This window comes from Medicago truncatula, chromosome 5 (genome assembly GCF_003473485.1).
Source record: "Medicago truncatula cultivar Jemalong A17 chromosome 5, MtrunA17r5.0-ANR, whole genome shotgun sequence".
Classification (NCBI taxonomy): Eukaryota; Viridiplantae; Streptophyta; class Magnoliopsida; order Fabales; family Fabaceae; genus Medicago; species Medicago truncatula.
Window position 1 is genome coordinate 34,013,234 of NC_053046.1, and position 15,621 is coordinate 34,028,854.

At 33.0% G+C, this 15,621-nt stretch overlaps 1 protein-coding gene across 1 annotated transcript in view; it reads left to right on the forward strand.

Annotated features, from left to right (window-relative positions):
• The window catches only part of LOC11432566 (polyubiquitin), a 55,476-nt gene that overhangs the window by 3,239 nt on the left and 36,616 nt on the right, over nt 1-15,621 (forward strand). The window lies entirely within an intron of this gene.

Here is a 15,621-nt window from a genome sequence, read left to right on the forward strand (position 1 = left end):
TCACTTTTCATGGGTAAATCAGAACTCACACTTTATCATCTAAACTCTAAAAAACCAGATATCTTCTCTGACATTGCATGTACCATGGAATGAAGCTGGTTATTTATGATCTGTGGGTGACTTGTTTAACTATGTTGCACCTGGAAAGGAGCTATCTTGTATTGAGGATGTAGATTATTTTCTATCTAACTCTTCATTCCATGTACCTGCGTTATCAGATGGAGAACAGATTGATTTTCCTTTCAGAGACTAACAGACGGTGGGTTTGATAGAGATACTAATTCATATTGCTTTTATGCTAGGAGACACTACCTTTTAGTAGACGTGAATCGCTTCTACAACTCACCCTTGTTACTTGGAGATATTAATGTCATCCAGTTGAAGTAGCATTTCCATGTAAGTCATATTTTTAAACCATCAACACAAACTCAGACACAATGAACCAATGTTGCCACAGAGATTTCTATAATTGGTATTGACTCAAATTTAATAATAAATTAATGTATGACGATAAGCAGAGGTGTATTTATACGATGTTTCAGCACTATTTTTGTCTTGTCTATATTTGAATTCATCATTTTAAGGTAACAGTTAAAATATTTCATTGAAACATTTATGAGAGTAAATAAACTGTATAGAGGATAATGATAGGTCTGTCAGTTATGAAGTTGTTAGTTAGTTATAGCTTATAAATAGAAAGAAAGGGGTAGATAATGGCATCTTGTCATTTGAGAGTAATAGGGCCTTATGGCAGTGGGAGGTGGATATCCTCCAAGTGCTGCTATTGTTCTGTAATCAAAGGTTTTTTTTCTTCCTACTTTCCAGCAACAGGATACATATTCTATCCGATAATTTATGAAGCCATGAAATCTTCGTGCTAGGCGGAGTTGTCCGTGCCTGTCACCAACCTTTTAGCATAACCTCACTTTAGGCCTCAATGAGTGTTGGACCAGCTCCGTTCTCTGCCAACTGTGAACACTACTTAGACAATGAAAACATAGATCAATTCTATCTTCCAAATCTTTATCACACAATGCGCAATTAGTAGAACAAGCAACTCCACGATCTTCTAACTGTAGTCTGCTTGGAAAACAATTGCGACAAACACGACAAGAAGTTATTCGCCTTTGGTGGAACCTTTTTGCACCAAATAACATACCATCTTCCTGCAACCTAAAAGTGAGAGGCATCACCAAAATCATTAATACACGCTACATACCAAATATCCTCTTGAATCGAAATGAATAAGGGAGTACAAATGATTTTGGTGGTTGTACTATGATGAAATAAAGAGTGCACTAAAGGACCATTCCAAGATTTTTTTGACGCTACTAACAAATGAGCCACTAGTATTTGTCCATAGAAGGATGGATTGTAGTTGATATTTGGATTTCATCTGCTACTTAAACCAATTCTAATCCCTCACAAAATTTGAGTCATCACTAGTGTGCCACCCCTACTAGTGCCCTCATCGAGTAGGGGTTTAGTACTCCAAATGCTTTCAACACATAACTGGAGTTATGGAAGTCCAGCACCAAATAAATAACTCGAAAAATACTTGGCATTGAAAAAACGAGCGGTAAAACAACCTTTTTTTGCCAAAAATATTAATAATAATCAACTAAAAGACACTAACGTCTAATTAAACGAGGTATTGTCACACTAACATAATCAACTAAAAGATACAAACTAATTTGTGCGGGACACTGTTCATAGATAGTCAATGAGGAGCCACCATCACAAGCCAAATTCCTATAGCATCCGCACAAGAATTCGCTTTTCTAGGTATGACAAATTCAAACTTCCCAATTTAGCTCCAATAATCTTTTAATATTGATTAACAGACTCCACCCAACAGCTGACCCTCGTTACCATACTCAAGATTAGACACCACTAGTCTTGAATCTACATGAAGCTCCAATTTATGAAAGCCACTCTCTCTAGCTATCTTTAAACCTTTGAAAACTCTCCAGAACTCTGCTACAAATATACTACACACTCCCATACACTTTGAAAATCCACAAGTCCACTCACCTCTATCATTACGCAAAATTCCTCCGCAACCAGACATACTATTACCTCTAGTGGCTCCACCAATATTTAGCCGAATCCATCCCATCACCAGAGGTTGTCACCTAATATTCTCCATTACCAAAGTGCTATTATCCATCCACGGTTTAATGGGCAACACAAAAGTCTCATCTTGAACCATTTTGTTTCTCCAATTCCACATCGCATGACAAGCTGTTTCCCAGAAAACTACCCATGTCGCAGTACCTTCCTGCCCCAACTCTATGCTCATATTAATATTAATCGATTCCTCCAAGTCTGCTGCAAAAAATTGGACCTGTTGTTAGAACTAAATCCTCATAAAGAATTGTAAGTATAAGCAATTGAAAATTCTCCACTTTTAGAACCCGGTCAAACACACATATCCATTCCATAATCTTCATGCGGTGTTGGAATTGATGCCGTCCTATTAATTATTTCACTTGGCAACCATTGCAGCAATTCATTTATGGACCGATAGCTATTCTCATTACCAAGGTCTGTCACCATACAATTACTTATGGCTCTAGAATATTAATTCCCAGTTCTGCAATTCGCGGCCCTTCCTCTACCCAACAATGCTCCCAAACTTTGACACTTTCACCATATCTAACAACCCAAAAGGCCATAGAGGTTAAGTTAGGCCAGAGCTGTACCAAATGTTTCCACAAACTCGAGTCATATTTTTTGCAATAACCTCATCCATTGCCAAATTATACTCCAGAAAGAATTTTTGCCCCTTCTCAATTTCCAACCAAGCTTAAGAAGACATGCCTCATTCATTTCTTCTAATCTTCGAATTCCAAGTCCTCCACATCGCTTCGGCTTTGTCATGGTACTCCAATTAACAGCATGCACGTGCTTTTGGAAGTCATTATCACCCCAAATGAAAGCTTTTTGCACTTTTTGACTATCTTGTAGACATGCCTTCGGTATTGCACAACTCATCATAGGATATGTTGGAACCGCTTCAATAACAGATTTAGCTAGATTAACTCTCCCCGCAAAGGAAAGGTGACTAGCTTTCCAAGATGCTAATTTGTTTCTCACTTAATAAACAAAGGTAGTTGAAGTCACTCCTTTTAGTGGCTATCTCTGTGAGAGGCAGTCCCAAGTGCTTCCCTAATTCTTTTGCTTCCTTGAAACCTGAAATATTAGTCAACTTATTTCGAGTTTTGCGATCCACAGTTCTTGAAAAAAAAATCTGGTTTTTTCTTTGCTATCCTATTGGCCTGAAATAAGACAGAATTGATTCAAAACTTGCATCACACACCTCATTTGTTGCCCTGTAGCCTGTTCGAAAAGTAACAAATCATCTGCAAACATCAGATGCGATATCATAGGACCATTTCTTCCTGCTTTCCTAGCTAGTCAATCCCCTTTATTCACCGCATCACAAATAAGATGAGACAATGAAGTTACAATAGTAGGTGAAATGGGATCTCCTTGCCTCAAACCTTTCTTTGGGGAATAGAAATAAGCCCTTGCACTGTTCCATCTCAGATTAGTGCTCTTCGTCTTGATAGAAGCCATAATAACATTAATCGTCTCCATCGGAAAACCACCTTTTTAGTAAAATAGCCCATTTTGATTTATTCATGCTATGGATAATTTCTTGAGCCACCACTATATTTTCAAGAATACATCTACCAGGGATGAAGCCTGTCTGCTTAGGAGATACAATAGTAGCAATGCAATCCTTCATTCTATTAAGTTACATGATAAAGTAGAGTTACAAAATGAAATGGGTCTAAATTGATTCACGAATTGCAGATCCTAAACCTTGGGAATTAAGCAAATATCTGTAAGGTTTATCCCGCCAATAAGATCCAATGTTCATATACTCTTACCAACAACATGCCAAGACTTTTGATAAACACCTGCAAGTTGATAGAAAGTCAAATTAGTATTTGTCTTTCTGCTTGTGTATATATATATATATATATATATATATATATATATATATATATATATATATATATATATATATATATATATATATATGGGGTTGCTAACTTGCACCCACCTAAAAACACTAATGTGCAAGTGAGCAAGCTACACCTACTTGTATTTTACTAAAACACCCTTTGTCTCGGTTAAAATTAATTCTAAATAGAAGGGCAATTTTGTAACTAGTTTAAGGACACTAATTGTTTTTCCTAGATTTTCGGCTGAATTTCCGTGAGATTTGTAACTGTTCCAATTAATTTCTGCATGTTGGGCATTGGGAAGAAAAAGAGGAACATTTAAATTCAATGCATTTGCAAGCTTAAAACTTCACAGCATTTTTTTTTTAAGGAAAAGCTTCACAACATTTAAGTTAGCATCCTTCAAAATAAAAAACATTTAAGTTAGCATTTTTTTTGGATCAACAATATATTTTTTTAGCAGGTTGTGATAAGTGCTTTTCGTTATTCTACGATGATCAACAGTATATTTTTCAAATAAGAAAAAAAAAAAAATGAAAAACTTAAGTAATTTAAGGACAACAGCTAAATGGAAAATAAAACGGATTCAAGGTTGTTAGAAAAGCGGTTACACCATGTTTCAAACAATTATTGTTTTTTCCATCAACTAAATTTACAATACTATCCTTCTATTTAAAATTGATTTGAATAATGGCAAATTGTGTTTTTTGGTAAAGAACAAGTAGGTGCAGCTTGCTAACTTGCAGCTTAGTGTTTTTAGATGGGTGCAAGTTAGCAGCCCCCTATATATATATATATATATGAATCAGGATCCGTTGACACCAAATATGTGTAAGTTAAAACATTTACACCAAATCTCAAACATTAAATCTAATCAATCCAATGGTTCAAATTATTAACACGGAAAATAAGGTGTGACTACTTTTCCTTAGGTGTACGGTACTCATGCTACAATTTGACGACCTGCATGCATCACATCTCTTCATCTTTATCGTTCAACACATGATCTTAGTTTTTGATAAATCTCTCAATTTCATAATTTGTTTGTCCATGGATGATTAATCATGGTATTGATTCCAATTTCATTAATCAAAAGTAATTGAAAACCATGTATTGATAAACATGTATGTTATCAATTTTATATTCCTTAATTGAAAGCTTCAATTTTTATATTTCAATTCACGTTTATTTTAATTTAATTAGTAATCTTTTCGATTGCTCAATTATGTTTTCATCCACCCACCGCTTTGGCTGTTTTGTGTTCTTGCAAAAGCAAGGCGCACAATCAATGGAGAAGCACCACTTTGATCTCAACAGATCGATGAGAGATATATGCAAATAAATCTGAAGCAATTTAGAAAGAATGATTTCAAGCAGACGTTGGGACAAGAAAAGAGAAAGGGAATTGTACGTGTCTCACATTAGATTCCTTTTAATTTGATTTATGGAAGCCATTGGATTAAGTTAATTTTACGGTTAAGATTTGGTGTAAGTCATTATACTTACACTTGTGTCAATGGATCATGTCTCATATATATATATCGTTGATATCATTTAAAAAAATAATGGTGTTTTACCCGTGTAATATAGGTCGTTTCCAGTTTTCCTCCCTGTAAAATATTTTTTACGAAAATTTGTTTACAGGAAAAAACCAAAAATGACCTATATTATAGGGGGTAAAACACCTTTAACCCTAATTTATATGTATTAACGCAATAAAAATTGAATAGACAAGTACAAAGTGCCCGTATAAACGCTAGTACTCCTTTTTTTTTTTTTTTTTTGAACAAGAACGCTAGTACTCCTACTAGAATATGATTTGATACTCATGTATTAAATTAAAAAAAGGTACGGAGATTTTTTTTTTTTTGGAGTAAGTACGAAGAAATATATTAGATGGTACTACCTTCGTCCTTAAATATAATATTCTTTTGAGAATTATTTTTGCCCCTTTTATAGGACTCATTTTGTATTTCCAACAACTTTAATTATTTCTTCATCAACATACATCTAATTATTTTATGAATCAAAGCTAACTAGTGCTCTTGAGACACTAGTCGTCATTTTTTCTTATTTTATATCTTTTTCTTTAATCAACCATAAATACCATGTTTTTTTTTGGATAAGGCAAAAGAGAAATGACATAAAAAAGAGTGGCTCCCAACTAAGTTGGTACCCTACTCTAATCGTTAGTCTAATGCTCATAAATATTATCCCCTCTGTTCCTTTTTAAGTGTCGTTTTAGAATTTTAACACAAAAATAGCGAAGTGTATTTTGCACACTTTTTTCCTATTATACCCTCATGTTAATCCACTAATAATTTCCTAATTTTTTTGCACACTTTATTTTTCTGATAAATTTGATATGTAACTAACAATTGTTAGTTACTACTCTCTTTCTCAACAAATTCCTATTTTTTTGCGCGCTTAATTATTCTCTCATAACAAACAAATTTTCGATTTTCTAAATATTGTGCATATCTCTTGAAATTTTTAACAAGTACTACTTATGTTATTTATAGAATTTTAACTCTTCAACTACTATCATAGGTAACAAAATTTTGTTTAAATTTGAAGATAACAAGAAATAAATATTGTTTTAAAACAAAACAAACTTTAGTTTTTCAAATATATAGCATTAATTAGTTTAATTGAAAAATATAAGAATAACTGACAAAGGGTATAATTGACAAATTATATCCTTAAAAAACCAAAACGACAGTTAAATAGGAACGAAAAATTCACCATAGAAAGACACTTAAAAAGGAACGGAGGGAGTATTAAAAAAAGGGAAAAATTACATAAAAACTAGGGGGCATAAACCTAACCCAGTAAACCACACAAGAGTCTAAGTCGACCCCAAACATGTGATACAAAAATTATAACAACACACAAGTGTATCAACCTCTAATTAATCCTAAAACTAATTAAAGGTCTTCGGTGCGGTGATTGAACCCTCAGTCAACACTGAGGCGGTTCACGTACCTTAACTCTCTGCAACAATGACAACAAGCTAAACAACCCATTCGAACCCCACAATCCAAACCAAACAAAGTGAATGACGAATCTTAGGCTGACGTATGAATCTTCTGCCAAGACAGAAACCATTCAATATCCATCAACTCCCCCAACCATTTCCTATCACAAGAGACAAAAAATTCTTCACGCCATTTCTAGCCAAACAGTCTGAATTCAGTCACACACTATCAAACCGACTTTGAAGACGATGACGACCACGAACCTAACCTACTCCAATCAACCATCGACACCAACACCAGGATAACTGCAAATCTCAACAGATGTGGAAGAATTAGAGATCAAGGGTTGCAAGCGAACCAAGTTTGACGATGTATTCCGGTTTTGTAGATCTACTACCATTGTGGCAACATCACCCAAATCAACAATGAAAAACCCATAACATCGAACCAAACCCAAATTAAAGGGCAAGGCAAATCTCTAAGTTTCCATAGTTGATTGAAGAACATCGACCCTCTCGGGTTTACCAACAGAAACGACGACACAATCAACCACCAGGAACCGCCGTGACCCTGGAATCAAAACCATACCCTACGGGTTTGAAAAACACCGCCGTCAAGTCGTTTGTGAACTCAAATCTGAAGCTACCCATATCATAAAAGCCATTGGCAGAACCGATGACGGTGGTGCGGAAGACAAGTGTCGCTTGTCGCACCACCATAAACATAAACTAATATTCTCTTTTTTAAAGGATAAAATTGTAAAAACAATTACAAATTTAATATACTAACAGCTTTCTTAATTCCCTCTTTCAAAAAGCAAAAATCTTTCTTAATTCCTTTAATCTCTTATCTCTTATTAATTAAAGTTAACCCGGACGTTAACTGTTGCCCTAATTTTAACCTAAATTATATGCTTACTTTTACTGTATTACCCATGTTTAATTAAACCTATTGAATTTAGTTAATTTAATTAATTTAATCAAAATCTTATTTTCAAACGGAGAGATCTCTTATCTCTTATTTATTAAAGTTAATCCGAACACTAACTGTTTCATCCTATAATCGTTGCTCCTATTTTCAACTCATCGTTGCTACTTTGTTTTTACTAAACGGAGTCCATCCTGTAACAGTTTCCTCCTATTTTGTTTCCCTGCTCCTACTTTGTTTGCAAGATAAACAATAATAAATATATGCGACTAAATCTTGAGGTGTGGCGCTACTTGAAATTTTTAGAAATTGGAACTTTAGAATATAATTGTTCTTGAATGTATGATTTAAGGTATCTCTATCACCCCTAATTTCCCAAATGTTGTTGGCTTCTACTTGAAAATAGGAATAAAATTTAGTAGACTGATCAATTCAATATGTTATAAAAAGATATGAGTGGATGGTAAGAAAAAAGAGAACATGAATGGACGTTTAATTAAAAAAATAAAATTTAGTATAAGTGAACCAAGTGGATATGAAATCATGGGTGGCGAACGGTTAATACGCACATGAGTCCTATAGGGGTCCTATATATTTCATGGGTGGCGGCTGCCCCTTTTCATTAGTACCTAGCTCCGTCCCTGTACTTAACCTATAATGTTACGTTACGGTATCAAGGACGATGTCGGAAAATTATGTTATGGTACATTACCAACGTCTATGCTTCTTAATATTATGAAATACTCTATGACAATCATGACATTCATCTAAACTATTTTGTTACCTATTACCGTCAAATAACGCACGGGTCGATGGTCTAGTTTTTCTTATAACAAGCACGTAATACTTTTGGTGTTTTTTTCCTTATGGTGTTTCTTATGGATGTAGGGTTAACTTCACCGAAAAAGTCAATTGAATAACTTTACCGTAGAATTTTCCATATATTAAATAGTATAAATTAATTAATAATCAATAAAAAAACATTAATTAATAACGGATAACTCTTGGTTTTGTTTTTTTTTTTGCGAAGCCCAAGTGTATATGTGGCCATATTTTGCTTCAAATATGGTTTGTTACATTCGACAGAGACATTCTTAAAATAGGCAGCCGCCAAAAGCACACATAGAAACGTGATTATGTCTATATTTTCTTGTTTCTTTGTGAGTATTTTGTTTTAATATATTTTATTGTACTAGAAGAACGTGATTATGGTTTACTCAAAAACTTGATTTTGATATGTATTTGTTTTTTTAATCACTATTAGGCAAAAGATGGAAGGGAGACATGCAAAAGAGACAGTGAAGAGATCGTTAATTCCGTAACAGATGTTAGTAAGAACAGCTCCGTTCCTCTTATAATTTCCAACCCTAAATTGCTTGATTGCTGCAATTGTTATCAACCCTTAAAGATTCCCGTTTTTCAGGTATGCATATTCGTTTTGTTTTATTTCATAAGTTTGTTGTCATGTACAACATAACCATCAAGAGTTTCAAATTAACGAAGCTTGATTTTCTCATAAGTTTGTTAATAGGAGTGAAACAAAATAAATAACGGTATATGAGTGAGAAAAAAATGTTGCATTGATACTCGAACATGACAATTGTTATGAGACGGAAAAAAGGGTGCAAAAGTAACAATTAAAATGAGACGGAATGAGTAATAAAAACCATGAAATATTAGTATCTAATGATTTTTTTAGGAGATTAGTATCAAATTAACACAAATCTAAATTAAAAAAACATAAGTAAAACACTAATTAAACCTATGTTACCTAGACCAATACTCAAATAAATTCAATGAATTTTTTTTATAAAATGACATATATTTTCTCTTGTTAAGTTTATTCTTTGCTTTTTTATTTAAAAAATGTATTTATGTGCTGCTTGAAAAAATCATAGTTTTCTTGCATTGCTTACAAAATAAGATTACTTTTTCTCCATCGATTCTCCTCGGTGTCAATTTGGATTGACTAATTTAGCTTCTTAAAAAATTAGATTACATTTTGTCCAAGTTTTTAATTTAATCTATGTAGTTACGAATATTGTTAGATAAAAATAAAATTGTAATATTTGATGAAATTTAAAACATTGTTGAAAAGATTAAATGAAAGAATAATGCTAAAGATAGCGACAAATTCACCCATGAATTCTTCACGACCGTATAATACCACCGGCCTTTTATTCTGTTAAATCAGGGATTATATCTATAGAGTAGTTAGCCACGTTCTTTCAAAGCACAAATACACTTTGTAAAGTTTTCGAAAAAAGATTTATCGCTATATATAGCAGCGCTGTTAATGAAAATATATAGTGATTTAACTTTTTAATTTGATTTTTCTGTCAGAAACAAAAAATTATGTTGTCTCGAAACCATATCAACCGATCCAGCTCAAACCGCATTTGTTTGGTTTGGTGTGATCCGGATTGTATTTTAAAAGTTAATCAAACTAAACTAAACCGCATGCATATTTATCTTGCGGTTCAATAACTTTTAGCCTCAAAATCAAACTAAATTGCACCGCAAACTGGTTACCCATAATTTTTTTTTGGTCAGAGTCTTTTCATACACATGTTAATCCTAATTAAACACATCAATTACGGTCAATAAATAATCTTCTAAAATTAGACCCATCAATTAGGATTGACTTGAATAAATTTATTAGGATCGATTTGAATGTTTTTTTCTTGGGGAATTTGAATGGCTTTTTTGTAGGATTAGTTTAAATCTAATTAAAACACTAGCGTCCAGACGGGCACTCCCGTGCCCGTCGTCTACTTTTTCTACTGCGCAAACACATATTTAAACAAAAATGATAGGTAGAAAAATAAAATGTTACTTTTGAGTAGTAGATATTACATGAATAAAGAGGTATAAATAGATATTGATCGTACCTGATCAGAAAGATGGTGTCTAGTGCAATGATTTTGAGAGCTCTTGCAACAACAGGGTGTGTGTAGGTACAGACACTCTGACGCTCAAGTCGGTTTAAGAGGAAAAAATTGGGGTTAGGGTTGAAATGTATCGTACCTTTGGGACTATGAAAAGTCCCCTTAAATAGCAAGGAGGTGCATGAACTGCTGTGAATGGCACACTTGTGCTTGATAATTACGAATTCTCAGTAATCGTGGCCGTTAGGTGAGTCTTTTTCAGGTATGTGGATGAGGTGTCAATTCGATTTGACTTGGTCACCCGAAGTGTTGCGAGCACCCCTCTCGTAGAGAGGGTGTGTAGACTATGTAGACGACTTAGTATTGGGCCTCTTTTATTGATAAGTATATTTAATATTTTGAGTTACATATTTACCATTTTGTATTGTGAGTTACTAGATTGTTGAAATTCATCCTTCTATGGTTGTATTTTTCTGTTGTTGTGAACGTCCTCTAACACATGATAGATTCATCATTCACTTACTCTTATTTGATGTTTGATCACAACCTCTTTTCGTTGAATAGCAACAAAATATTTATTCGACTACAGTTACATAATCATAATTGTATCGATCATTTTCCAACGTCTTTTGCTTCCAAATATACCCTTCATAACTAATTTCCTCATTTTGTAGACTTCGTAAGAAATTTTTGTATGAAAAGTGAAAGAGAAGTTACATCCATTGGCAGGATCGCATGTTCCTTGAACAAAAATTGGGATGATAAAAGTGGCAAGATTAACTTCAGGGAATACGTTAACTTTGCTAATCACAAGGTAATTATATAGGAATCCAGTCATAACTTCAGAGAATGCCTTTAGCATATAGTTTTTTACCATTACTTTTGTGAAGGGGATAATGTTGTGTATTGTTGGTCCAATGGTTTCATTTGAGCAGTTTCTTTAGCTCCATATGGTTTTCTGTTTTTACTTATTTCTCTGTTTTTTTTTTTTATAAAATTAATTAGAACAATAGCACGACTACCACTTCGTGCAATAGCGCGACGACGGAAATTGGGAAACCATCCATTGGAAAGAGAGATACATACATAGAGCAAACATGAGAAGACAGGAAAGATAGAGAGATGATGGGTTTACAGGTTTAGTAGAGAAACAGTAATTTTTGTTTTATATTAATGGTGACACAAGTTATTTGAGTTATAACATGTTTTTGAGAAAGGTGTTGAAGGTAGTGGATGTTACAAGATTCTTTATCAGCATTTCATGGTTCAGATGAAAAAGTATGCATTTAATGGTTTAGAGGAAAAAGTACAGTTCTCATGCCTAGACTTTATACGATTTCTTAATTCTCATCACTTGAATTTATAAAATGAATGTTGTGTCTCAAGTATTTGCATTGCAACTTCTTTTTTTTTTTTTTAAAGAAAAACTAATCAATATATGTGACTTATACAATTAAATCACTTCATCACATAGATTCTAATTCTATATTGGCTTCTCAAGAATACGTGTGCCCAGTGGATATTTCACAAAGCATATATAATTTGAGAAATATGCAGTAGTTCCTTTGGTAAAAAAACAAATGTATTATCATATGTCGATCATGCAAAAGATACTTCCATTTTAGTATACCTATTAATAAAGACAATACATGCTTTTGGTGTAGCATATTTTCTATTTCCAAATTACCCTTCAATTTCTTCAACTTTAAGAAGTAACTGATTGTATAATTTAATAATTTACGTTTGCAATAACTACTTAGAAGAATAGGTTAACCGATCCTTTCCCAAAATCTACAAAACTAACCGCAAAGAATCAAACAATTGATAGGTGTAGAAGAATCAAAACCATGTTGAAAAGGACATTTAGATGAAAAATCCAATCTAAATTTAGGAAACTTAAAATAGTCTCATTAATAAAGGGAAAACATGGTTTTGGTGTAGCCTATTTTCTTTTCCATTTTACCCCTCAATTATTGCAATTATTTCAAAAAAAAAAAAATATCAACCATAAAAAAGGAAATAAGTTATCAAATTTTAAAATCAAAATGTAACTGATCTTTCATATTAAACAACCGCAGTATTTATAGAGAGATATCAGAGAGGGGATAGAGATTCATGAGTATAAATTTTGGTTCCCTATATTAACTTTCTTCTGGTTTCTTTCAATAAAGAATTTTCACTTTCACTATTATTTGTTGGTGATACACCTTCAACATTGATGGTTTACATTGCCAATTTCTAATTGAAGGGACAAAAGTCATCTAACGGAAACATAAGTTAATTGAAAAAAGTGAAATCACTTACAGAAGAGGAAAAAATCATTGCCAAGTATGTTTCTAAATTTTAATTTTAATATCGTTTCTTTCAAAATTCTTTCATGAATAATATTCATGATACAACATTTACTTTCACCACTACGTTCATTCCTTCTATCTGTTTTTTAAATTAATTTCAGAAATAGTTCGACTTCCACTTCCGTGCAATAACACGACTACCATGGCGGAAATCGGGAAATCATCCATCGGAAAGAGAGAGATAGACAAAGAAGAAACATGAGAAGACAAGAATGATAGAGAGATTATGGGTTTACATGTTTATTAGAGAAAGAGTAATTTTTGTTTTGTATCAATGGTGACATAAGTTATTTGGGTTAACAGGCTTTTTAGAAAGGTGTTGAAGGTAATGGATGTTAAAAGATTCTTTCTCAGCATTTCATGGTTCAGAGAAAAAAGTATGGTTCTTATGTCAAGACATTATACGATTTGTGAATTCGCATCACTTGAGTTTATAAAATGAATGTTGTGTCTCATGTATTTGCATTGCAATATCCTTTTTCTTCTCTTTAAATCTCTTCATCTCTTTTCACGTCTTAAATTTCTTTATCAGCAACTTTTTCAACATGATCAGGAACTATCTTTTCGCTCTTCCCATGTAAGTAGTTATTATTTGTGTTCATACTATATATGGTTTATTGACCTGTTTGCCATATCCATAATGATCCACATAAAAAGACATCAATTTGTTATTTGTACTTTCCACAATCAGGGAGTTGTATGCACTTATACACAAGTCAGGTTTTTCTTTAAGGGTTGTTCAAGTAGATGATATTTACATTAGGGACTGTGAGGTTAACATTATTTTAGTTTGCCTTCACTTTGTAGTTTGTTTGCATTTTTTTTTCTTGAATAACCATTTTATTTAATGAATGTGCACTTTATTTATGTCAAAACATTCTCAACCAAAGACAACAAATGGATGTCACCAGGGAACATAGAAAGGGGACCGAAACTAGCAGATAGAGGTGCATAATCTATTGACTGACTCACATAATTCATTTTTTGGACTATTTACAGATAATTGTTTCTATCAAGTGAAGTGACTAATGTTGATTTAAATTTATTTTACTTTCAGATTTTGTTGATCATTTTGGATTAACGATCAAGTGATGAATTTGATTTAACGACATAAGTTGAGACAACTGCTTCTTCTAATTCAATTACATGGAAGTAATTGGTATCATACAAAGTTTATACGGTTAGACATGTTATCATACATATACGACTATATTATTATTGATATGCCTTATGTGATGATCATAAATTTATCTCCATTTACTTACAAAATTTATGCTTTTTGTAATAAAAAAATCCAAACTGAACATAAAACCGAATAATTGTATTATTCTTGAACAAACTTAATTAGAATCAAATGTTTTTATATAAAAAATGTCTAAAATTTTCACTGAATAATTGATGAATTGAGAAAATGCTTGGTTGTATGGCTCTGTAGCAAAGCATCCGAACAACGATTTGAGAGATAGGTTAGTAGGATAGTTCTATGGTCATGTCCGTGTCCATGAGGGAGGGAGGGAGGGAGGGAGGGAGGGAGGGAGGGAGCGAGAGAGAGAGAGAGAGAGAGAGAGGGAGGGAGGGAGGGAGGGAGGGAGGGAGCGAGAGAGAGAGAGAGAGAGCGAGAGAGAGAGAGAGAGAGAGATTTTAATCCTAGGATATGGAAGGAGGGTTCATGGATGAAAAAAAAGGAAGGGGTGGTTGTGGGCTGGGGCTGGGGCTCTTTGCCTTATATTTTTCCAAAATTTCTCAAACAAGAACATCACTTATATGCCCCAGTTTAATTATTATTCCACGTTCCATGTTAGATTGACTTTTTCAGTCAAAAATTTCGCAAAGTATGAATAAGTAATATGACTAATGTGATGATTAAAATATGTAAACTTTCTTTCACTCTATTTGAAATGTCTTCGCCCCATGTATGACTTGGATGTGTTATCAATGTTTTGTTCTATTTGTTAGCCTTTGATTTTTTATTTATTTTATATTTTGTGACATATTCTATTTTTTTGAGGAAATATTTTGCGACATAGTTTTTACTTTTTTTTGTGAAATATTTTGCGACAGATTCTAATTGCTTGAGAAATAATATAGAGCATATGTGTACTGGTTTCTTTAAATTGTGTTAGCGATGAGAAAGATTTAATGGCTTCATCAAAACCACCCCATAAATGTCACTCATGTTTCATGCATATTCATCATCCATATATGGCTAAGAAAAGCAAAATTAGGGAGCGAAATTAGTGATGGAAAATATAAAACCCTTGACAAATTCCTTGGTCGCAAAATTTAGTGACGGAATTAGAGAGAAATTTCACATTTTCCCTCTCTAAATTTCCTTCACTAATTTTCGTTTTTTTTTTTTGTAGAGACGAGTGTGCATCACAAAACTTAGTATATATAACTCCATGTTAAAGAAGATATCTTACATATTTTTTTTTTTTTTTATCAAATTCGATACTTTTTTTTAATCAAGCTCAGTCTTTCTTTTAATATTATAATT